Below are 24,944 nucleotides of genomic sequence, written 5' to 3' on the forward strand. Positions count from 1 at the left end.
TTAATGTAGCCTTACAATAAAGTAGAGTTAGTTCATCTGGGCGTGTTTCCTATCTGGCCCACTTGGGAAGGCTGCCAAGAATGGCGTTTTTGGAGACTAACTGTAACTCTGAGTTAATTAGTTGGGTCTTCAAATCCAGTTTTGAGGCAAATATTTCCTCAAAAATAAGACACATCCTGAAAATAAGCCTCATTCTTTTACGCCTATGCCCAATGTAAAGCCATACTCCCAAAATTAAACCCTGGTTAAGACGCCACCCACTCCAGTGCACCTGGTGGCACAAAATGTGGTGAGGCGCACAGGTAAAAATCAAGCATGGGTGGGGATGGAGGAATGCCCTGCACCCACTTACCTTAGGATAGTTGCAGCCAGGCCTCCCACACCACGACACCTGCCTTGCTTTGCTGACCCACTTCTTCTACAGCCATTTGCCACCGCTTGTGCGCATTGCCTCCACACTTCATTGTTAGAGGCCTTCAGGAAAGGCCTCTGCAGCCAAGAAATGAGCTCCAGATTGACGCACTGGGCTCCTGGCCCCCTTTTCACCACCAGGCCTTTCAGAAGCCACACAGGCTCCTCCTGGGCAGGGCTGTTGATGTCCCTGCCATGAGGTAACACAGTGAAAGACATTGTCCAAAATAAGACTTAATGCTCCTTATAGACCAGGTCTTATTTTGGGGGAAACAGGATAGTCTTCATTTAATGTCCACTCATTCAGCAACTGTTCAAACTTAAATGCTGAATGAGTGGTATTTAATGACTGGAAAAGATTGCAAGCCTTGAGAAAAGGGGGAATGTGAAAAAGAAGATCAAAATAACCATGGTTTGATGTTTATTATAAGATAGGGCAGAGAGAAACTTGCATAAACTTTCAAGAGTTAGACGCAAGTTTACTTTACTACAATTATTTATTCCTAAAATCCCAGCCCTGTTGGTTTTTTATTTTCCTGCCTGAAGGCCTGACAGGATGCTACCGGGCTACAGAATTGGGTCCTTTCCTTATCTCAATTATGAGTGGGAATTTATAGATGGATAGAAGGAAGGAAGGAAGGAAGGAAGGATAGAAGGATGGAAGGATGGATGGATGGATGGATAGGATTTAAACTTCTAGGCCGCCAATGTCTCCCAGAAGCAACTCTGGGTGGCTTGCAATCATAGAAATGATAAAACATGAAAACAATAAATATTTATACTCAAATTAATTTAAAACTAATAAGATGAGGAGGAAGGGAGCAAGATGTGTATGGGGAGGAGGTGGAGTTATCTTAGTTCATTAACCATCCCCAGAATCACCCCCCCCCCCATTGGGACCCCAAGCCAGTTGGCAGAGCCAGGTCTTCAGGCCCTTCAGAAAGCTGAAAGAGTGGGTAGATTTCACCTTGGAGGTACAGTATTCCATAGAAGCCATGGCAGAAAAGACTCTTCTTCTGGACCCCATTGGCTGGAATTCCTTAACCAACAGGATCTGCAGCATCTTGCTTCAGTTGGGGTGGATGGATGGGCAAATCCCATTGGGGTGAACACAGTTCCTCAGATAGCCTAGACCATTCCATGCAGGGCTTTGCAGGCAAGAATCAACACCTTGAATTGGACCTAGAAGTAAATTGCAACCAGTGCAGCATAAGGAACAGTGGTATCACATGGGCCACTTTAGGGACCCCATATAGTATCTGCTATGCCAGCTATAGCTTCCAAATACTCTTCAAGGTAGAGCACATTTCAATAGCCAATGTTTAGTTGGCAGGCAGCTAGGAAGCATTCTCTTCACAGCACAACCACAACTTTTGCAAAATGGTCGAATATAGCATAGCCTGGGAGTATGGGTGTGTGAAGCAGTAGCAATAGCACTTGGACTTATATACCGCTTTACAGTGCTTTACAGCCCTCTCTAAGCGGTTTACAGAGTCAACATATTGCCCTCAAAAATCTGGGTGCTCATTTTACTCACCTTGGAAGGTTGGAAGGCTGAGTCAACCTTGAGCCTGGTGATAATCGAACTGCCGAACTGCAGGCAGCCGGCAGGCAGCAGAAGTAGGCTGCAGTGCAGCATTCTAACCATTGAGCCACCACGGCTCTTAAGAAGGAGTTTTGATAGTTTGGGGTGGGGTTGGTGGAGCCTTAACTGAATGTCAGTTTATGTTCTGTGATTGGTTGGAGGGAACATTGACTGCCCTATTGGAATTCCCTGCAGACGTGAAGCATTCAGAAGTTGGCGGAAATGAAGAAGAGGAGTGAATGGGATAGAGGGGCTGGAAAATGGCAAAAGTGGCCTGGGAAAATGACTTTTGAAGGTGGAATGCTACAAAAAATAAGCGCCCTTTTTTGACCCTGTAATCTCTTACAAAGGACTATGTTTAAGTTCACGTTTTTCTCTTTTAGGACCTGCACTTCTGGCTTACAATAATGGCATTTTCACTGAGGATGACTGGGAGGGGATCAAAAGTCCTGGCATCAGTCATAAGGAAGATGATCCGTCTACTATTGGTAGATTCGGCTTAGGCTTCAATTCTGTCTACCATATTACTGGTGAGTAGCTCTGCATGGCTTGATTTAGGAGAGAGCAAATTTCAAAATCAACAGACATTTCTGAAAATAATTCCTTGTGCATAGTTTGACCACCACTGCCAAAATTCTGAAGTGTTTTGAGAAAATGGAGTCCTGTGCTTGCTTTGTGCATATGAAATCCAGCAAGACACATTCCCAATATTTTAGACAAGGGAGGAGTTGTTGTTTTTTTGTCAAAGTATCCTCTAATGTTTAGCTTCGTACATTGCCTTAACCATAGGTTAAAACCAAACAAATCACACTGTGCTGCCTGATTTATCAATTATGGCTTATCATTTATTGATTTGTGCAAATCCAGCCAATTGTAGTTTACTGTGAATGTAATGCCTCTGTTTTAGTGCAATACGGTTTGTATAGGGAACTACCGTATTTTTCAGACTATAAGACACACCAGAATATATGATGCACCATGATAAAAAAGTTTTTGCACTCTGCAGGCCTCCCAAACCCTCAGCACACCTCATTTTTTGCACACACAAAAAAGCGGGGGACGTGCAGATCTTTGGGAGGCTTGTAGAGTGCTCCTGGGGGCTGGGGGAGAGGGAAGGAATGAGCAAAATACAGACCATTTTTCGCAAAAAAAACCAAGGGTGTGCAGAGGGTTTGTGAGGCTTGTAGAGTGCTCCTGGGGGCTGGTGAGGGAATGGCCCATTTTTACTCTTTTAAGCCTCCCCCAGCCCTCAGGAGCATTTTGCAAGCCTCACAAACCCTCTGCACATCCATTTTTGCAAAGGGGTGGGGTTTCGGTGGGCCAAAAATGCTGTATTCAGTGTATAAGATGCACCCAGATTTTTACCCTCTTTTTGAGGGAAAAAGGTGCATTTTATACTTTAAAAAATAAGGTAAGCCTTAATGTTATTTGCCAGGTTTGATTTAGCTCAAAGTAATGGCTGTTAGAATCTAATGTGATATGTGGGCACCCAGTAAAGCGAAGACACTCTATACCAGGGTCTCCAATCTAGGCCCCTTTATACTTGTAGACTTCAACTCCCAGAATTCCTCAGCTAGCGCATGCTGATTGAGGAATTCTGGGAGTTGAAGTCCACACATCTTAAAATCGCCAAGGTTGAGAAACACAGCTGTAGAATGCACAGCTAAATATCTATGGAGGTTCTCAGTCATCCAGGTGATAGTTGTCCCAAAGGTGCTTTTTCAAAAAGCAACTGAACTTCGTGTTTTTTCTTTGAAGATGCTTCACTTTCTCATCCAAGAAGGGAACTGAAGAAGCTTCTGGGGTGAGAAGCGAAACGTCTTCAAAGAAAAAGTAGAAAGTGCAGTTGGCTCTTGGAAAAACACGTTTGGGACATGGCTGTAGAATGAAATTAACCCTGCTGAATGCATTTGCTCTTTGCTTGGTAACAATCCAATGATGATTAACCTTTGCCATTCCCTGCCATTTTCAATTTTGTTTTACACAATGTTGCCCCACCACAATCACTTGACGGTTCTTGGGGTACATTGCCTGGTTATCTGGTCTACGACATCAATATTTCCTCGTGGTCCAAGTATTAATTGGGTGCAACGTTGTTAAAGGTCTAAGATAAAGTAAGGCAGCTGCTACTACTGACTAATAGGGACTGAAATAAGAACGGAGGAAAGCAATTGAAGTAGGAGTGTTCCTCTCGTGCTTGTGAAGTTAAATTTCTTTCCTTCTCATCCTTCAGATTTTCCATCAATTCTCTCTGGTGAGTTTTTGGGAGTGCTGGACACACAGCAAACGGCATTAGAGGAAGGCGGTCAGCTGTGGAATATAGAGGAATGGGAGGAGGCATCTGATCAATTCCAGCCATTCTGGGCAACACTGGAATCCCTTGGGAAACCTTGCCCAGCAGTCGAGGGCTACTTTCCTGGCACCCTCTTTCGCTTTCCTATTCGACAGAGCCCTTCCAAGATCTCAGACAACATCTACAGTCCACAACGGGTGCAGGAACTGCTGCACTCGTTCTTAAATGATGCCCCTGTTAGCTTGCTGTTTCTCAGGAACATCCAGAAACTGACCCTGGGCATAGTTGGGTCCGACGGTGCCATCTGTGAACTGCTAAAGGCTGATGTCTCAACTCGTCCATATTGTGAGTCAAATGCTATTCAAGACACGCCAAAACCAACCAAGGCATCTCTTAACCATGGTAGCAATAGAAATATCTCGGAAATATTTGCCGATTATAGTCTTGGCGCCACATTGGAGACCAGTGGCTGCATCAAAACACTTGCTTTGCAAGGAACTGGGGTTGCTAAAGCCGCCAGCTGTGAGTGGCTTGTATTGTCAGCCGAAGCAAACAGAGATGCCCTCCAAGGATTGTGGGACCTAGCTGAGAAGGTGAAATCCAAACCAGCCTTATCCTTGGCCTACTGTTGCAAGACAGATGCACTGGGCGCCTTAGCTGTGTCTTGCCCCTCCCAGCCACTGAGGAAAACGTCACTGGATTGCCACTGCACATCAGTGCTCCTTTTCAACTCACCGATGACAGGAGGCATGTGCAGTGGTCTGAGGAGGGGTCCCAGGCACGGGGGGCTGAGGGCCGCTGGAACCACGTACTGATGGAGGAGATGCTGCCTGTTGCTTATTGCCAAATGGTTGTGCTGGCCACTTCCTGTCCAGGTGACCCATATGGTGCATGGCCAGACCCAACTCATAGCCAACAACTCCGGTACAAGCCTTTAGTAACTGAAATATGCCAGAGGTTAAGGAACATGAAACTCTTGGTGAGGGTTGGAGAGGGGGAGCCTCGCTTGCTCCCTCCTTCTGAAGCCGTCTTCTTGCCAAGGGCCGTCTTGGATAAGGCTATAGGTATGGTGTTGGAGAAGGCCCTCCTTTTGGCAGGATCACCGCTGGCAGCTGCCCCCCTCATGTGCGTCAAGCCTTGGTACTGGGTGCAAAAGATGGGACAGTACTGCAGGAGGCCACACCCAAGTTTGTGGCAGGAGCTTTGAAACATGCTACCAAAATCTGGAATTGTCTCACCAATTCTGAGAAAAGATTGTTGCTGGAATATTTGGTTGAAGGTGGATGTTACCTGGAACTGAAGGATCTGCCCCTACTTCCAACAGCCAAGGGGCACTGCACCCACTTTGGAGATGCTGGAGAGATTGTATATGTTGAGAATCCTGACTTTTCCAGGTGAGCATCCACCCTCCCTCCATCCCATCCACCCTCAATAGTCTAATGTTGTCTTCAGCTTTCTTCCCCCTTCAGCACACTGTAGCTCCTGATTTGATTATCTGAATCAAGTCAGATTGAATCCTGTCAAGATAGAAATTCAAAATGCTTTAATTATGAAGGAAAGAAAAACTTTACTGATTTGTTCCAGAGTAGCCGAAGCTCAGTGTCAACAGAGGCATTTAAAAATGCCACACTCTAAATCTTTTAGGGAATGTACTTTCCTAAAATACCTTGTGTTGCAAGCAAAGAAAATTAAATGGAAAACTGTCGCATTTTAACTTGTAAATATATTGCTAGGCCCCAGATAGAACAGGTAGTAAGAATGGTAGCTGGCTTGTAGAAAATTGAAAACGCACTTGTTTGTTTAGAAAAAGATGGAAGAAGACATCCAGGGAAACAGACATCATCCAGGGTGCTGGCAGCTAGTGTCAAAGATTAATACCTTAATGTTTGATGGGCCTGTGTAGTATTTACAACATTAAAATATAGAGAGTAAGACCCATTTTCTTGGCCTTCTGAGTAGTTTGCAGTTTATTTATAGAAACTTTCTCTTGATTTTGCAGAATCCTCTTGCCTTGTTTGGCCAATCAATTTCTTCCCAAAGATCTAAATCCTGTGTTGCTGAAACCATTTAGAAGCAATTGCCAAAAAAGGTAAGTTGTTATCTTTCCATATGTGAGCCCCTCAGAGACAAGAGTGTAATGGTCTGTGAGAATAACTTTGAGGAATAGAAAGAAGAGCTACAACTAAAACAATAGTAGTGTTGTCTTGGTTTGTGGCTCTCATTCATGTTCGTTGAGGTAATTGTTACATCCCATTAGAGTCATTGGGTACAGTTTTATCGAGTTGACAGCAGCTCCCACCATCAGTGGGATATTGTTGCAGAAGATGGAGTTAATTGAATATACCTGAAGGAGAATATGAAGCATGCCCATGTGGACACAGCAACCAGCTGCCCTCTGAGATACCATCCTCTAGAACAGGGGTCTCGAACCTTGGCAACATTAAGACTTGTGGACTTCAACTCCCAGAATTCCTGAGCCAGCAAAGGAATTCTGGGAGTTAAAGTCCACAAATCTTAAAGTTGCCAAGGTTCGAGACCCCTGCCCTAGAACACAGGGGTCAACGCGATCATATCATGTGAAATATTGTGACATCACAACATTTTTTGCCTTTGTGGCCCAGGGGTGGGCATGGCCTGCGCATGATGCATCCAGCCCACGGGTGACCAGTTTGACAGGCCTCCCGTATAAGAATGACAGTTAGCCTTTCCACATTGCAATTGCTGCTCAGTGTAGGATACACCTGACTTACTGGTGCACGTAGAAGCAGGAAATCATTCTCCTTCCTGTTTTTTGTGGTTCTGTAAGGCAGAGGATTTGTCTTCCTGGGATTAAGGATTTTCTTCCGATAGAAAACAAAGAGCAAATGAAACTTCCTCCTGAAGGAAGTCAAAGACTCTTTCTGGCAATTATAGAGTCAACTAGATGCTTTGACTTCTGGCCACAAACTGCCTTCAGAGGTCCTTTAAGTATGTGAGACTGTCAGATCCATTTTGGACCAGGCATAGAGTGCATGTAAAAGTGCTACTCACATTCCAACAGCACATCCACATTCTCCTGTTAGAATCTTCCTCCTCCTCCTGTCATCAATCATCATCATTTTAGCCACTGCAGGATGAAGGCCTCTTCCGCATGTTTCCAACCAATACAATCCTGAGCTTTCTTTTGCCAATTGGGCCTGCAATACTTGCTGATGTCTTAACACCCTCTGTGTTCGGGCAGGTCTTGTTGCTTCAGTGAGTAATTCCAGGAGTGGGCTTAAATTTTTTTAGCAAGGGGTTCTCTGTCTGGTTGCTGGGTGGACATGGCCATGGTGGACGTCTCCTACTCGGCCTCTTGCACCAATGGGGTTGGGGTGTTTTTGCCCTCCCCGGGCTCTGGAGGCTTTTCTCTAGCGTCTGGGAGGGCGAAAACGTTCTCAGGCTCTGGAAGCTGGAAACGGGCTCGTTTCCGGCCTTCCTGAACTTCCAGTAGGCCCATTTTTCACCCTCCCCGAGCCTCTGCACACACCCTGCACATACCTGCATCCAAATTGGGTCATGTGGGGACTCCTGGGAGGTGTGTGTGTGGCGGGGCCAGCCAGGAGTGGGATTTGGGAGTTGTCCAAACTGCACAGAATCTTAGCTAGAGTTTCTCCCGAACCCCTGCAAACCCCCAGCAGCCCACCCCTGGGTAGTTGCCCTACAGCCTACAGAGAATGAAGGCTGTTTTTGAGGTTGTATTGGCATGTGGAAGGAATAGTTGGTCCTATGTGGGTTGGAAGATGTGATTGGTACTAGTCTGGTACATCCATCATGGCCTGTTTGCCTTGGGAGACCCTTCTGGACGTATACATGTCCGATGACATAGACCACTCCTTTTATGATCAAGGCCTTGATGTGTCAAAGGAGCTTGTGTGGGTAAATGAAATTGTGGGCTTGGTGGAATCATCAGCTGCAATTAGCTGGAAAATAGTGGGGTACCTATAGAAGGTAATATTTGTAGCTCAGGGTTGAACTGTAGGTTCTTAGTGCTAAGGGGTCCTTGGGGCACTGAAGATGTTACCTACTTGGGTAATGAAATGTCTGTGGGGAAAACAATCGTGTCAAGAGACCTCCAAGGACCCCACAATAGTGTGATCTCAGGCCATTCACAGACCCCTGCAGTAGAGCCTTTATCCCAGACCAAAAATACTTCTGTAGCTATTTAGCTCCAGCTGAGATGTCTCAAAGGTGCTTTTTCAAAAGGCAATGGGACTTTGTTTTCTCCTTGAAGAAGATGTTTCGCTTCAAGCTTCATCAGTTCTGATTGGATTGGGAGGGTGGGGGAGGAAAGAAAGATTAATTCTGAAGTGAGAACTAACCAGAATTGACTTCAGAACGAATCCTTCCATCTTCCCCACCATCCAGTCGGAACGGATGAGACTTCTTGAAGGAGTGGGAACATTTCTTCCTCCAGCTGCCTTTTGAAAAAGCACCTTTGAGACAACCGTGGCCCTGGATGACTGGGAATCTCCATTGACATTCCTCTGACAGAGATGCACAAACATTGGTATTGATCCTTGTGTCTTTCCTGTCTCTCTAGGGCTATTCAAAAATCTGGTCTCCTTGAATCGAGCCATCATTGAGAAGATTCTTCCTGGAGCTCTCCCAAGAAATTGGGTGAACAGCAAGTCTGTTCCTGTTATTTGGAAGCCCGGTGCGCACCCTGACGAACCTCCCTTTGAGTGGCTTTTTGCTTTCTGGACTTTCCTGACACGCCATGCTTCTTCCCTGGAGCCCTTCAAGGGATGCCCAATCATACCACTGACTCCTCTCTCCAGTTCTCTTGGTAGCATTCAGTTGGCTCGGATTTTGCCTCAACCCACCCTCATATTCCAGAGGCATAATGGGCAGTGCTTGACAGATGCGGTGGCTAGTATTTTGGAAGTGTTGGGCTGCACCGTGATCCAGAAATGGGGACTCCAATTGGTCCCACCACCAGCTGGAAGAATATGTTCTAGAGCCCACACCTAGCAATGTATTACAAGCCTTTGTCCATCTGGGGTTAGCAGATGTAAAAAACCACCTGACATGTTTGTCGGCCTGCCAAATTGAAAATTTGAGTGCTTTTTTCTCTACGGCTGCCTCATTCTCTCGAAAAGATATCGGAAGTCCTCACTAATTTGCCACTGTTCTTCAAGATGCCTTCTCTTCTTCCTCCTCCCAAGCCAGGCTTGGTATCAGCCCAAGATTATTTGGCTTTAGAAAAGACTTTGGTTCCACCAGTGCCTACCCATCTCCTGACCCGGAGCCTGTGCTCTTGTGTCGCAATGAAGCTGAACGAAGCTTGCTTTCAAAATCCGTGGAAAGCTTCTGGGGACGCAGGATCTGTGCCTGCTGTGTGTCCAAGCAATGAAGAAGGGGTCCTATGCCAATCGGGCTGAGGATGCCAAGCAATTCATGTTGTGGTTACTGCACAATGGAGACACACTCTTTCACCAGAGCCAAAAATTACAAGCTTTGTGCCGGGATCTTCCATTTGTGGATTGCGGATCGACAAAATTGCTCCCTCCCTGTCATCTCTATGACCCAGAGAACCACACCTTGCTGGCTTTATTAAGACCCAGCTGCTTTCCCAAAGGGCCCTTTCAGGAGCAAGCAGTGCTGCGAATCCTTCGTATGCTGGGTCTGAAATCGGAGCTCGGTGCTGTCTCTCCAGCAGATGCAATAATCGCTGCACAGGAAGTGAATGTAAGTGAAACGGCAACTGCCAAGGCAAAATCCCAGGCCCTTATCCGGGTTTGCAACGAGAGTCCTCTACTGTCGCGCTTCTCTCCTGAGATGCTAAAGCAGCTGAGGTCCCTGCCTTGGGTCCCTGCCATCAATTCCTCTAAACGTGGACCAGCTGGAGTCTTCCTAGCACCTGAATCAATCCGCTCAGAGAAGTATGCAGCTCTTGTAGGACAGGTCATGGGACTGACAAATGCTTTTTGGCCCCACGCTGCAGAAAATTGGGCTGGAATGTTCACCGCCTCCAGAAAAGGTGATGGAAAACTTAGCGGAATTGGTACAAGCCTATTGCTCTAGAGAGACTCCCCGGATAATCTGAACGGTTGTGTAACATCTATCAACACATGCAACAGAATCTCTGTAATTTCCAACATCCGCCCTCATGCCCTTCAGTGTGAATGGGAACGGCTTCGTGGCCAGCAGATGTGGTACTGTCCTTCCTAACGATTTGGATTTGCGCTCCTGATGCCACGAGTTCCTCCTGACTTCCAAAAATACAGGCCTGCTTTTTGCAAAATGGGGTGTCCAGCAGTCACCCAGCGAGGAAGATGTAGACCGGGCGTCTTCGTAAGTTGGCACAACAAATCAATGCCAGACCAAAAGGGGGTACGCAGGCTGAATATTCCTCTTCATCACTGCCTTGGACGGCTTAGCAATCAAAGTTATCACGGGGGAGAAGAAATGCTTATACCTGTGCAAAGCGTAGGCTTGGTTGGTTTTGCTCTTCGCCCTGCCAGTTCAGCACTGTATTGTGACATGGATCGTGCCCACCTTGCTGATTTGGGAGGAGACCTACCCTTTTTCGGTGCATGAATCTGTTTCTTCTGCCACAGCTGCTTTCTTTGGAGTGGAGATGCTGAGTACCAAGTTGTCAGGCTTAGAACTGTTCGAAGCTTGGGGGCCTTCAGAGCCCATCACTCTCCGGATCCGTAACATCCCTTCGGGAGTACAGCCAGGATGCTGACGTGTTTCAGGAACTGCTGCAGAATGCCGAAGATGCTGGGGCTCGGACTTGCCGCTTCTTAATAGACTTCCGGCAACATGACACTACTAAAGGACTTCTGGATCCTGGCATGGCTGCCTGCCAAGGCCCAGCCCTTTGGGCACAGAACGATGCACTGTTTACTGAGGCAGATTTCTCCAACATTACCAAACTAGGTGCTGCCACCAAGGAGCACCAGGAGGACAAGATCGGCCGCTTTGGCCTAGGTTTCTGCACTGTCTACCACATGACTGATGTGCCTTTCCTTCTCAGTGGTCACACCATCCTCATCTTTGATCCCAATATCACCCATCTCCAAAACATATCTGTGGTTCAGCCCGACCCGGGCATCCGTTTGAATTAACCTCCAAAGTCGCCGCTTCGTTTCCAGAGCAATTTGGGCCCTTCAGAGGGATCTTTGGATGTCGAATGGGGAGAAATATCAAGGCACTCTGATCCGTTTGCCTTTCCGCATCCCGAACAGGAGGCCAAAGAATCTCAGATCTGCTCTGAGCCATTTGGACGCATGCGGATCAAAGGACTAGAAACTGGCTTCCAGGAGATGTCCCAGTACCTGCTGATTTTCCTACACAATGTGCAGGAGCTATCACTCTCCTGCCTTGCACATGGTTCCAGTTCTCCAGAAGCTGTCCAGCCACTGGCGATAGTAAGCAGAGAAGTACTGAATGAGGTGGGCTTTCCTATTATACAATTGAGAACAACATGGCGGTCAGCTGTGGACACGCAGCATTTTCTGCTCCATTCATGTTCAGCTAATGGACAAGCCAAGGAACTATTCAGAAAGGGAAGGCAAAAGGGTACCCATTATTGCCGCCTTCTGCTAGGGTAGCCTTGCCAATACGGCCTAGTACCACGTTGGACGATGGCTCCCAGATATAAGTGGTTTTAAAGGCCGTGTCTTTTGCTTCTTACCTCTTCCATTGAATCAGGTCTCCCACTGCATCTCACAGCCCCCTTCGCTGTGCTTAGCAATCGCAAAGGACTCTGGCACACTACAGAAAAGGGCCAGTGGAACACAGCACTGCTACGAGATTCGGTGGCAGCTGCATTGCTTGGGGCACTAACTCAGCTCCGAGACATGTACAAACAAGAACTGCTGGAGGACTAAGTATTATGATTTTTGGCCTGATGTATACAGTATAAAGGATCCTTTCAGTGAAGTAGCCAAAGCCTTCTATCAAGCACTAATTGATGGAGGTAAATGGGGAGCAGCCAGCTCTCTTCTCTGATGGACAAAAATGGCGCCCACTTAATCATGCTTGCATTTTGGATGACGATATCATTTGGAGACGCAACTGAGTTCTACAGCAGTCAGAGCCTTCTCGTTACTCTTACCAGAACCACAGATTGCAGTTTCTCTTCCAGAGAAAGTTAAATCAAGCTTCAAAATCTACACCTCGGGAAACAGCTCAATGCTAAACACTTATAATTGGGCACGGTTCCTTCGGGAGCTTGTTTTACCCAATCTTGCTAAGCTTGCAGTGCCCTGATCGTAATGCCCCTGATTCTTCATGCCCTAGACATGAACGATGCCACGGGTGAATGAGCGCCTGAAGTCCCTTCCTTGCATCCCTACTACTCCAAATAAAACGCTGAAAACTATTAAAGAACTTGTACACCCAAGGGGCCGTGTGGCACCTCTCTACGGTCCTGATGATGGCTGCTTTTCCTATGGGTGAAGAGTTTCTGAAGCCGGAGAGGCTGTCGCGCTTGGAACAACTTGGCATGACCAAAGATTGGGTGGCAATGGAGGAACTGATCAGCCGAGCCCGAACTGTGGAAGCTTTGTGGCATCAGAACCCTGACAAAGCATGCCGGAGAATCTGCTGCATCTTGGAACTCCTTGATGGCCATCTCCAGGAAAGTTACGGAAATACTACCCAGGTTTGTTTAGAGATATTCCCTTTTTTGCCGGCAGTATTTCCTGGGAATATGCATAAAATCTGCTGTCCCAGTGAGATTTACCACCACAAGCAGTATTCCTGGTACATCTGATTGAACCAATCCTGGACAAGGAAGCTCTTGGGGAAAGCGCCAAGCTCTCTACGGAGATAATGGAATTCCTAGGAGTGAAATGCAAACCACCTGTAGGTACAGTGCTAAAGCAACTGGAGAAGGCGTCATTTTGTTCCAATGCTCTCTCTAAGAAAAAGCTGGCTAAGATGGTACAAAGTTGCTATGCTTTTCTGAATGATGTAGTCCAGAACAATCAAAGTAGAGTAGAGGTGCGCAAAGGGCACAGATGTTCCCCTTCGTCCTGGTCAGTGCTGGGTTTGTGCCGGTGTGTAAAGTGGCTCACAATCTGGCTTTTGATGCTACGCCATACCTCTTCAAATTGCCTGAGGAGTATCAGCAAGAAAAGAATCTGTGGGAGTGTATCGGTCTGCGTGACATATTTACCTTGGATGATTATGCTTCTGTCCTGGAAACCCTGGCCAAGGATGCAGCTGGAGAGCCTCTTTCTGTAGAGCAACTAATAATTGTACTTAGTTTGATCAATGCAGGGCTTGCTGGAGTTTTGCCAGAAAATCAACCACTGGATTTCTACTTGTCCCAGAAAATGTTTTTCCCAGACCAGGACAAAAATCCTACGACAATTGCCTAAGATGCTTTTTGATGATACTCCATGGCTCCCACGTAAGAGTGGAACACCGTTCTGCCATCATAGGATTCCACGAGAAATTGCTGTGCGCTGCGGCATGTCGACCTCAAAGCACCGTGCTTTGGAGAGGTGCCGGATCCTGACGCCTTCTCTTTGGAGCACACATTTTGGAGCTAAGGAAGACCTGTGTACCCGTTTGTCTAACATCCTCCGGGAGTATTCCTTTTCACAGGATGTGCTAAAGGAGCTGCTGCAGAACGCTGCCGATTCTGGTGCGAGCGTCATCCATTTCCTTTGGGATCGCGCCAGCATCCAACAGAGCGTGTCTTCAGCGATGCGTGGAAGTCCCTTCCAGGCCCAGCCCTCTGCATCTATAACAAACGGACCTTCCAAATGAGCGATATTGAGGGGATCCAGCGCTAGGCTGTGGCGGCAAAGGAGGAAGGCAGGATGCTGTAGGAAAATACGGTCTGGGATCAACACTGTTTACCATTTGACAGACTGCCTGCGTTTGTCACAGGGGATAGAACACTATGTGTCTTTGACCCCACATACTTTACCTCCCAGAATCCGATGAGGTCTCACCTGGTGCACAGTACAACCTCACAAACGATTTCAGAGATACCTTTTTGGATGTTTATGACACCTTTTTGCCTGACGTGTTTGAGCTGAAACAGGGCACACTTTTCCGGTTGCCCCTGCGTACTCCTGCAGGGGCGGACACCTCTCGAATTTGCAAGAATTCAGTGTCTGAGACAATATATGGAGAATATGCTGGAGGCTCTTAAAGAAGATGCAGAATGCCTCATGATGTTCCTCAATCACATCCGCACTGTAGTTTTCTCTGTAATGGAGGAGAAAGACACGAGTCCCAAAGAATTGTTGCGGGTTGAAACTGAAGGAGGGGAGACTGGGAGGCTGGAGTACCAGAAGCATCTGCAACAGGCAGCTGCAGCAGGAGGCCTGGAGATGAGCAAACCAGTCACTGTCTTCTACAAAATGAAGATCAGCACTAATCTCTCGTGTGATAGCCAGCACCTGGTGGGTTGGAAGGCAAATTGGAATGGACAGCACAGAGACCATAGAGGGCATGCTCCTCCCCTATGGTGGTGTGGCTGCTGTCTTAATAGAGAAGCATGTGGGAGGGCTTTCTGCACCTTGCCTCTGCCAGGAAGGACAGGCCTTCCCATCCATGTCAATGGGAACTTTGCTGTTGATTCGGCTCGGCGTGACTTGCGGAAGGACCTCAGTGAAGAGGATTGTCAGTTCAACCTGGAATAAGTTACTCATGCAGTTCTGCTGGCCCCTCTATATGGCCAGTACTTAAAAACCTGTGCCAGACACTGGGGAGGGAGCCATTGAAATTCTACACACTGAAGGCTTGTACTGATCATCTTGCTTGAAATATTTGCACTATTTCCCAATTGTGACCAAGGATGTAGCCCCTGTTTGGCAGCACCTAGTGATCCATCTGTATAAACTGATTCACAAAGACCGGCTTCATTGTTGCCAGTCTATCAGAAAATGTTAATTACAAAAATGGACCAGTAAGTGAAACGATAAGTGTGTGTTGGAGTGCACCCAGAGCAGAGGATTCCAATAGAGACCCCTATTTCCTGGAGGAGAGAATAGAGGATGAAACTTCTTGAGCGCACTCTACAGGAGCTGGGTATGAGCTTGATCCCTGCCTTTAAACAGCTACAAGAATACATAAGCAATTTGTCATGCAGAAATTGATGTACTGACTCTCAATTCTCCTTCCCTCTGTCAATTTTTGAAAAGTCTGCTCAATGTCTTACCATGCCCTCTAAATCAGACGCTCTAAAGAATCGTGCCAACTGCTTGCTCTCCTAACCTTTTCTCTAAGTGGTTTGGGTCCTGATGATGTGAGTTGCGTGGAAGGACTTCCATTACTGGTGACCCAATGACAAAATACTGAGATGTTTCAGCCAACAAGAACCTGTTTATGAGAATATCTGGTTTCTGAGCTTTCCAACATCGGCAGCACTGCTTTTCTACCTTTGTAAATCAGCGTCTATAAAATGGGTTCCTGAAGGAATTTACTCTACGATGAATCTGTGGCTTACATCCAGGAGATGCTGACCATGGATAGCTGGGGCAATGATCACCAAAGCCAGAGGAGCTGGTTAGAGGAAGTGTGGAAGTTCTTTGAAAATCAAATCTGTGTCCCAAGAAGGAAAAAATGAACCAGTATTTGAAAATTCATGCCCTCTTCAGAGGGTGCCCTCTGCTCCCTGTCCATGGTTCCAGTGAGTTGATTCCTCTTGAATCCCTTGGTACATTGATGCCTAATAACTTAAGCCCAGTTTGTTAAATTCTTCATAAACTGGGCTTTGCCAAAATAGATTCCTCCCTGCTGCCTCCAGCGTTTGAGTGTACACTGCATCAATCCAGAGCTGCTAAAGATTGGAGACCCTATGGCTAGTACTAGAACAATTGTCTATCCCAGTAGCTTATACTGGGATAGACTTGAACCCTTGGATTTTCTTTTTCTCTTGGAGTTCCCTCTGTGGGGATCTTGAAAAGCTAAATAATCGAGGATCATTAGCAAAACTGAAAGCTTTGCCTGTATTTGAGACATACCAAGGAAAACATGTATCATTAGTTTCATATGAAAAAGTGTATCGCCTGGTATCCAAAAATCCAAAGCTCTGTGAGAACTTTATGGAACTTTATGAAATGGATGCAAGGACTGTTTTACTGAAGGACCACCTTTTGGAATCGAAGTGTGAGCAAGTGCTTGGATATTGAAGAATTGAATGATTTCCAACAGTTTATGCAGATTTTGCCTAGGGTACCAGTCTTCTGAAGCCCAAGTACTGGAAGCCTTGAAGTTGCTGTTCAGCATCAAATCAGAGTATGATGAAGAGTACAAGACTCATAAAGCAGCTGTGGTGTCAACATTCAAGTCTTTTGCCTTCATTCGGGATAAGGACAATGTGCTGCGTCTTGTATCATACTTCTACCAGGATGGTGACATTTTTAAAGAGTTGGGATTGGGCGCTCGATTTGTACCACCGGCCAATCTATGATTCACTGCGTCCAATCAAAACATGGGACGTGAAGGGTTTTTTATTGCACCTGGGCTTGCAGACGTGGTTTTCTGAGGACGATTTTTTAAAATGTGCAGCCCAGGTTGAACAAGAGGCATTCAGCAGTGATGCCACTTCTAAAAATGTCAGAAAAAAAAGTAAAACACTCTTGAAATACCTCTTTTCCAGAAAAGAAGATGAGCTGTCTAATTCCTTCCTGGCAAAATTGCTCCAAGATCCATTTCCTTGTACCACGTGTCATCAATGATAAACTCTGTAGGCTTCACTTGCCATACGTTCCTTACAACGCTCCAGTGGCACCCCATGGTCTTTGTACTGTTCAACACCTCTTGAACTCTTTTGGACATCAGCAGTTACTTTCTCTTTTGATGAATATGTAGGCAAAAAAGAGCAGGATGTTCTTCAAAAACTCGGAGTGATATGCAAATTACCTACCGAATTGGTGTTGAAAAATTTGAGCAATGTATGTCAAGTGACCTGTGATACCCTAGAAAAAAAGGAAACCCGGGCAGAAGTTCTAAAATTAATGTATAGATTCCTCTCAGATGAGAAAGAAATAGATGTGAATTCCCTTAGAGGACTTCCTGTGATACTGACAAATGATAATGAAGTAGTTGAGGCAGAATATGTGGTGGTCCATCTGCAGCGCTCAGATGACTTTCGGCCATACCTCTACGTACTGCCGTCCAGTTAGGGTCATATATAGATCTCTTTGAGAAGTTTGGAGTGCAAACTGAGGCAACCATCTCATTATGCCAGCGTTCTGGCCAGGATCTATGAAGAGACTACAGAACGGATGAAACTGCAACCCAATCTTTCTAAAGCAGTACTCAGAGCTACTCAGTTCCTCTTCCAGCTCCTGGAAGAAGCAAAAGAGCTAATAGATTTCACAAAGCTTCAAGAACTTTATCTCCCTTGCATTGATGGGAAGTTACATCCATCAAACACTTTAGTATTTAGCCACTACCAATCTGGCCAAGAACCCCTTGCTTTGAAAAACAGACTTCGCTTTCTGATCGATCTCTCTGAATGCTCCATATCAGCGGACAAGTATAGCAGTGGAAACTTCTGTGCTTCCTACCTAAAAACCTTCGCCCCACGTATTTCCGTAACATTGTTGAAGATCAACTAGAAGAGTCTTCTCTGAAACTGTGCTTCTATCAGGAACATTGTGAGTTTCAGAACAGTCTCAAAGAACTTCTGGTTTCTCTTGAATTCCAGAATGCGTTGATTGCACTACTGAAATGGCAGAGTGCAACAGAGATAGAAGAGATGAATGATGGACTCTTCTCTCCAGATCAGCTAGAAGTGGTGTGCTATGAAAAGCTCTTCACTGTAATGGTCCACAACACTGAACGTTTGGAAGGAACTCAACGTGTCAAGACAGTGTATGTTGCAAGATTGCCAGATGACATGACAAAGATTTACCTTACTCACCAGGAAAACATGAGTCTGAAGAGGGAGTCCATATTTCTCAGTTCTAAGTCAAGAGTTAATATGCTTTTGGGAGAAAACTTCATCAGAATGCTACAGGGATTCTCATGGAGATTTTAGTTTGCAAGGAACCTAAAGATATTGCTGCAGTCCTAGAGAAGCACAGCGTGCCCCTGTGTCAGCAGGCAAACCTAAAGGCTTATGACCTTCCCCTCCAGGAGAAGACATCCCTGAGGAATGGTACGACAGCCTGGATATGAGCATTCTGCATACCTTTGTGAAGGGAGATTATGTGGGCTACCTGGATTCTTCCCAACCCAACGAGCATTACCTGTATGCTGTTGTCCTTGAAGTACTTGAGTTGCAGAGAAAATGGTGCTGGTCAAATACACACATACCGCATTGACTTGGGAGGAGGTCGGCAAGAAGAAGTGACTGCGTATGACTTGTACCACTTCAAGAGAGATAAGCCAGTCTCCAGTTCAAATAAAATGGTTATGCTGCCCCTAGGTTCCACTGATGCTGCCCAGTTGGTAAGACCGATATGAATGAGTATTGGCATCAACGGCCACTGAACGAGGTCAAGAAAGAGATAGATGAGTGCCTAGCTCAAGTTTGGAGACTTTCAGAAGAGAGAAGAAGAAAGCCCTTAGAAGATTATATCTGCGTTATCACCCAGAAAAATCGGTCAAGAAGATTCTGCTAACGAACTCTTCAAGTACCTTAAAGAAAAGATCAAGGAGATGGAGAAGGGAATGTGGTCAAATGGCTCCGGTGGAGGATCCAAAAGTAGCAATTCCCATGTAGAAACTTCTCAGACTTGGAGTCAATGGGATGAGCAAGCTCATCAACATCAACAGAAGCACTATGAATTTACCAGCCAAAGGTCGCCTGGAAGAGGAGGAGGTGGTGGAGGAGGAAGAAGGAGGGGGAGGATGCAGCAATTACAATTTCTGGTCATACTATCGCCAGAGTGGACCAAACTCTTCAAGATCACAGCCAAAGCACTGTTTCCTAGAGGCAAAGCGTTGGCTCCGGCAAGCAGAATGTGATCTGCAGGTAGCAGCCACACTGCTGGAAATGGCAGCACTGAATGGCTGCTTTATATGGTTTTCCGAGCTATGGAGAAGACACTGACAGCAGTTGAGTACAATCAGGGAAGCAGCTTGAGAGGAATCTCTCTCTTCCAAAGCTGGCTGACAAGGCAGCATCTTATGGATGTGAGCTGGCTAAGCTCCCTGAGAAGATAGAGATGCTCAGGAAGCACGGCGTGGATGACAAGGTAACACAGTATCCCAAATATCACCTTTTCCCACCATTCCTCATGAGGCCTTTTCTGCCTGCAAAGAGCAGGATGTGCTACTGTTAGCTTGGGAGATCTTAAACATGGTAAAGAGTTGGCTTGACCGCTAAATAAATCTGGAAATATTAAAATATTAAAAGCTGCGAAAGACCATTGTGTATGTAATGCAGCAGTGCCTGTAAAGAAAATTTGCAGATAGTTGCTATAAAATGAGAAAGATTGTTCTTTAGAACATCAGAGAACCTGGGTTTTTTTTGTAGATGGTAAAATAATGTGTCTATGAAAATAGTATGCATATTCTTTCATGCTGAAATTTGTCTTTTAATAAATTGCTTCAATAAACTTCATTTTCTAAAATAATAATGAATTGTATATTTATGGAGGGGAGCAAAGGGAATTATTACAGCCATAGGTTCCTTGATAGAGATTTCATTTCCTCTTTATCCCTATTTGATTCTTCTATAACCGTGACAGCGAATCTATGGCACGCGTACCATAGGTGGATGCAGAGCCTTATTTGCTGGCATGACAGCCCTTGGCTCCAGTGTGCATGCCGGCCAGATGATTGTTGGCCTTTCGGAGGGCCGAGGGAGACCGTTTTGGCCCTCCCCAGGCTCCAGGAAACCCTCGGAGCCTGGGTAGGGTGACACCCCCTCCCCGCAGGGGAGTAACTTGCGTAGGTTGGGGTTGCACCTGCAAGGTTGGGGGGCACACGCATGTGCGCAATAGCCTGCATACACAGTTTTATTACACCTTTAGAAAAGGTTAGCCATCAATGTTCTAGAAGGTCAACCCCCAGTTGACGTCAGTACAACAAAAATAAATAATAAACATCTGCAAGGCTGTATATTGGAGCTGTCATCCTGCACTGGCACTAAACAATAGAAGTTGCCTGAATTTTAGCCTAGGAGCAAGTGTTTTTGATATCCCTGTCCAGCTACCATTACTTCACGTTGCCAAGAATTGAATGGTGATTGAGCAGCCTTCCTTCACCACAAGTGTCATTGTCTGCAACAGAAACTTTGAATTTTTTTAGGGTACGGTGTTTATGCTGTTGACACAACGTCCTTTAATAGGTGGTGTTGAGGGCAGCAACAGCTTCAAGGTTGCATATCGCACTGCCTTGTGTGATGTAGGGGTTGTATTTCCTAGCCATGTTGTGGTGAGGTCCCAAGGCTTCTACTTGCTCTGGAAAAACACGTGTTCCTAAACTCAAATGTTCTGAATACCCAACAAGGTCAAATCATGCTCCTATCAATAATGATGTTGGACTATGTGGACATAATGGGGGCCAGGCTGTTGCCTTCCTGTTTCATCTACCATCAGATTGGCCAGTATCTAGGGAAATTATTTTTGAGTGAAATGTCCCAGAGGTCCATACAACATTGAAGTAGCTCAAAGTGAGCTTTGAAAGACCCCTGCCCACCAGCCTCAAAGGAACTTCAACAATGCCACTGACTTGAGAAATTCTAAGCTCACATTAAATGGTTTCAGGCACCCACACATCCTCAGCAAATATATTGGGTTTTTTCATGAAGTTGCCAATTGATAAAATGCTTTTAATCTGCCCTACATCTAATCTGCATTTAACATTTTTTTACCCTATCTGCCCCACCCAGAGTCATCCCAATTGGAATCCTACTCAGTCCACCTTATGTTAGGAAGTGAGATGGAGCTCATGAAATCCTATTTATTTATTTGATATACATCCTACTTTTATTATTTTCACATTCACTCATAAATGAGGAAGGCCTGTTTGTTAGACATCAGAATAACAGCAGATGGCAAATTCCATGTTTAATGAAGCAAAGAGGGGAGGATAAAGCTTATTTTGTCCTTGTATGGTTCCCATTGTGTAAATGATCAGTCAACCCAAAGTTTTCCTACACAAGTAGTCCTCAACTTACAACAGTTCATTTAATGGCCATTCAGTTACAACAGCACTGAAAAAAGTGACTTATGAACCTTTTTCACATCGTGACATTTGTAGCATCCCCATGGTCAGATGATCAAAATGCTTGGTAACCAGTTCATATTTATGACAGTTGATGTGTCCAGGGATCATGTGATCAGCTTTTGTGATCTTCTGACAAAGTCAATGGGGAAGCCAGATCCCCTTAACAATGTTATTAACCACTGCAATGATTCACTTAACAACTGTGGCAAGAAAGCTTGTAAAATGGGGCAAAGCTCACTTAACAAATGTTTCCCTTAGCAACATAAATTTTGGACTCAATTGTTGTTGAAAGTCCACTGCATTGGCATCCATTTGTCTTTCACAAGCCTATGGTGCCATGCTCTGGAAAGAGGTAAAGCTGGAGTGTCCTCTCCAGGGCACGAGGCCTGGGTAGAATATATGGACGATAAGACTGTTACCCAAGCAGCAGATCCCCCTCTCCATGTTGTTGAAATAGTCCAATGGAATGGCAGAGCTGATACAATTGGTTCCAGTTGCGTCGCAGGAGTTACCAGAACCTGGTTGTACAGAGTCACGAACTGCTTCCATGACTCCGGCTCCGGATTTTGCCTGGAGGTTGACTCCTGAAGCCTTTTCCAGTAGTGGATATAGTCACAAGGCAGTGGAGGTTTGTAATCAGAGGTCCATACACACCTAAAAAGGGGAGAAAAGGAACATTTCAGGAAGGGATTCTGTAATCTTGTCTTTGCCCCCCAAATGAAGAAGTTGGAGTGCCAGATGAAGGGGGGGGGTTCTGAAGCAAGTTATAAAACTAACCTCATCTTGTCACCCCTGGCAACTGTCTCAATGCACTTCAACATGGACCATATGTACAGTACAGTGGGGGGGGGGGAATAAAGAACAAATATGAAAAGGGATAAAGGGATAAAAAAGGTTAAGTGTTTATAATTTTGCTTTACAAAGGCTCCCTTCCCCACCGTCTCTTTAGCGAGAGGGGTGGCAAGTGGGGGGGGAGAAGTGAGAGGCGTGGAGCGAGACATGGCTTCTCTTGTCGTCTCTTCTCCCCCACTCGCCGAGCATGGCAGGCTTCCTCTGCAGCTTCCAAGCCGGGGCAGAGAGGAGGCAAAAAGCTCACCACTGGGGATGAATCAGATGCTTCACTGGAGAAACTGCCCCACACCAACCCAGGCTTCCTAAATTTCTCACTCCTCAGATTGTCCCCCTCGCAAAGAAAGCCCAACCCAACGCAGGGCAGTGACAGGACACGTCAGAGCAGTGCGGCCAACCGCTCAGCCGGTGCAAAGAACAGGGAGGGGAGGTGATGGGGGCGACAGGACATGCAGTCCCATGCTTGCTGCCTCCTGCATCCCCAAAATAATGAGACAACACCCCCCCCCCCGATAATAAGACCAATGCCATATTTTGTGGATCAAAATAAAATAAGACCCTGTGTTATTTTCGGGAAAACACAGTAGGGAGAGAGAGTGTACATAGGTAGGTAGGGGGGGGAGAGAGAGAGAGAGAGAGAGAAACATAGTAGGTAGCTAGGGAGAGAGTGTGTGTGCTTAGGTGGGTAGAGGGAGAGAGAGAAATAGAGGGAGAGAATTTTCCACCTTAGCTAGCCCTGCTTTGGAGAGGGTGATTTAAACACTAGTTAATACATAGAGACTTAGAATAACTTTATTGTCACTTTGAATGTACACTAATCGGCATACATTAAACTGACATTTTGCTGCATAAAGCTCTCAAAGGATCACCACCTCCAATATACACTACATAAACATGACAAAATAAATAAATACAAAATTATGCATATACCCACATATATAAAATGTCAGTGATGGCTAACCTTTTTGTCGCTATGTGCCAAAAGCCTGTGGACACATGTGAACAGCTCCCATGGATGTGTGCACCCATAATGTAATGTGCATGCAATACACACACACACACACACACACACACTGTGCCGTGCCCCCTACACATGCTCGCACGACATCCCTGCTCTCCCCCACTATGCACATACACAGCAGAGACCTGAAAATCAGATGACCTGCGGGAGGCGCATGCGCATGCCCAATGGAGCTGAGCTGGGGTGACAGCTCACATGCCTGCAGTGAGGGCTCTGTGTGCCACCTGTCCCATGCGTGCCATAGGATCACCATCATGGTTATATGACATAGAGAAAAATGATAAATTTGGCTAACAAACTCATAATAAAGACAGACATATCCAACAAGGGGCCTAACCATCTTCAGCGGGAGTCGTATTTCAGGCTAGTTAATCTGGCAGGTTAGGTGAGATCACCTATGCAGTTAATTATTCAGTGTATAGGCATATGTAGCCAATAGAACTGTAGTTCGCAGGTCACCAAAACGGAGCTAGGTTACTTCTGCTGAACCATTACAGGATTTCTTTGTTCCCGTATCCTGTACTCTGGTTTGAAAGGTATGGAGTTGTAGCCTTCCAGGTCATTGAGCAGGAGTGGGACATAAAGATTAAGTAAAAATGGCAGCCCACTGCATATTCAAAAGCAATGTGGCATCAATCATGCAATTGGAGCTTCCATCATTTATTATATTCTTAGATTTTTATTTCACCTTTATTGCTTTATATGTAACTCAAGGCAATAAGCATGCTCATTGTTGTGAGTTATTTGTAAAAAAATAATAAAGGTGAGATGTAAAATAACTTCCTCCTTGTCAGGGTTCCAAGTAATATATCCATTGCAAGCAAAACTCCGATATTATTTCCAATAAATTATATTTATTGGAAATATCATATTGGCACATATCTGGTCTCTCAGTTTTCACCTAATTAAAAGTGAAAGACACCTCCCCCTCCCAAATCCCAAACAGTCACATAGCTCAACCAGTGCAGCATCGGCTGATCTGGTAACATCACTCCTCCTTCCTCTGGCCAGGTGTGAGAACATCACTGGTTCCCATGAGAAAGTATTTTATTTTGACTACACAACCCCAGCTATCTGGCTCATGACTTTTTAAATCCCGCTTGTGAATGCAGATTTAGCATTATATTTCTTAAACAATTTCTCTGTTTACTGTAAGACACCTCTGTACTGGCTTCTCTCTTTTAAGTGTTATGGATAAAGTTGATTTTTAACAGTTTCTGGTGCTTCAGATGTGAATGCATTCCTTTGCAAAAGGAAAACACCACCTGTGCCACCCAGCCTCTTTTCCTACAATGACTGTATCAACATTGTGCTCTAAACATTTGGCAGTGATTATTGATGAATTATAGTACAGTAGCATGCTTTAATATTTTCAAATAAACACAATATAAGAATATGTTCAGTTCTTTAACAAAATACTCTAAAAGTTTAGAAAGCTGAAAATTATCATAGCATGTACAGGTAGTACTCAACTTATGACCACAATTGAGCCCAAGACCTCTTTGTCACAGTTGTTAACCATTGCAGTTGTTAAGTTAGTACACGGTTGTGAAGTGAACTTAGCTTTCACATAGACTTTCTTGTGACAAAGTCACAAAAGGGGATCAAATGGCCCCGAACACTGCAACTGTCATAAATATGAATCAGTTGCCAAGTATCTGAAT

The 24,944-nt window shown here is 45.4% G+C and overlaps 1 pseudogene; it reads left to right on the top strand.

Moving 5' to 3' along the window:
* LOC116522727 overlaps positions 1-19,677 on the top strand; it is a 38,608-nt pseudogene extending 18,931 nt beyond the window's left edge.
* Positions 19,678-24,944: the final 5,267 nt, after the last annotated feature.

The sequence above is a fragment of the Thamnophis elegans genome, chromosome Z, assembly GCF_009769535.1.
Source record: "Thamnophis elegans isolate rThaEle1 chromosome Z, rThaEle1.pri, whole genome shotgun sequence".
NCBI lineage: Eukaryota > Metazoa > Chordata > Lepidosauria > Squamata > Colubridae > Thamnophis > Thamnophis elegans.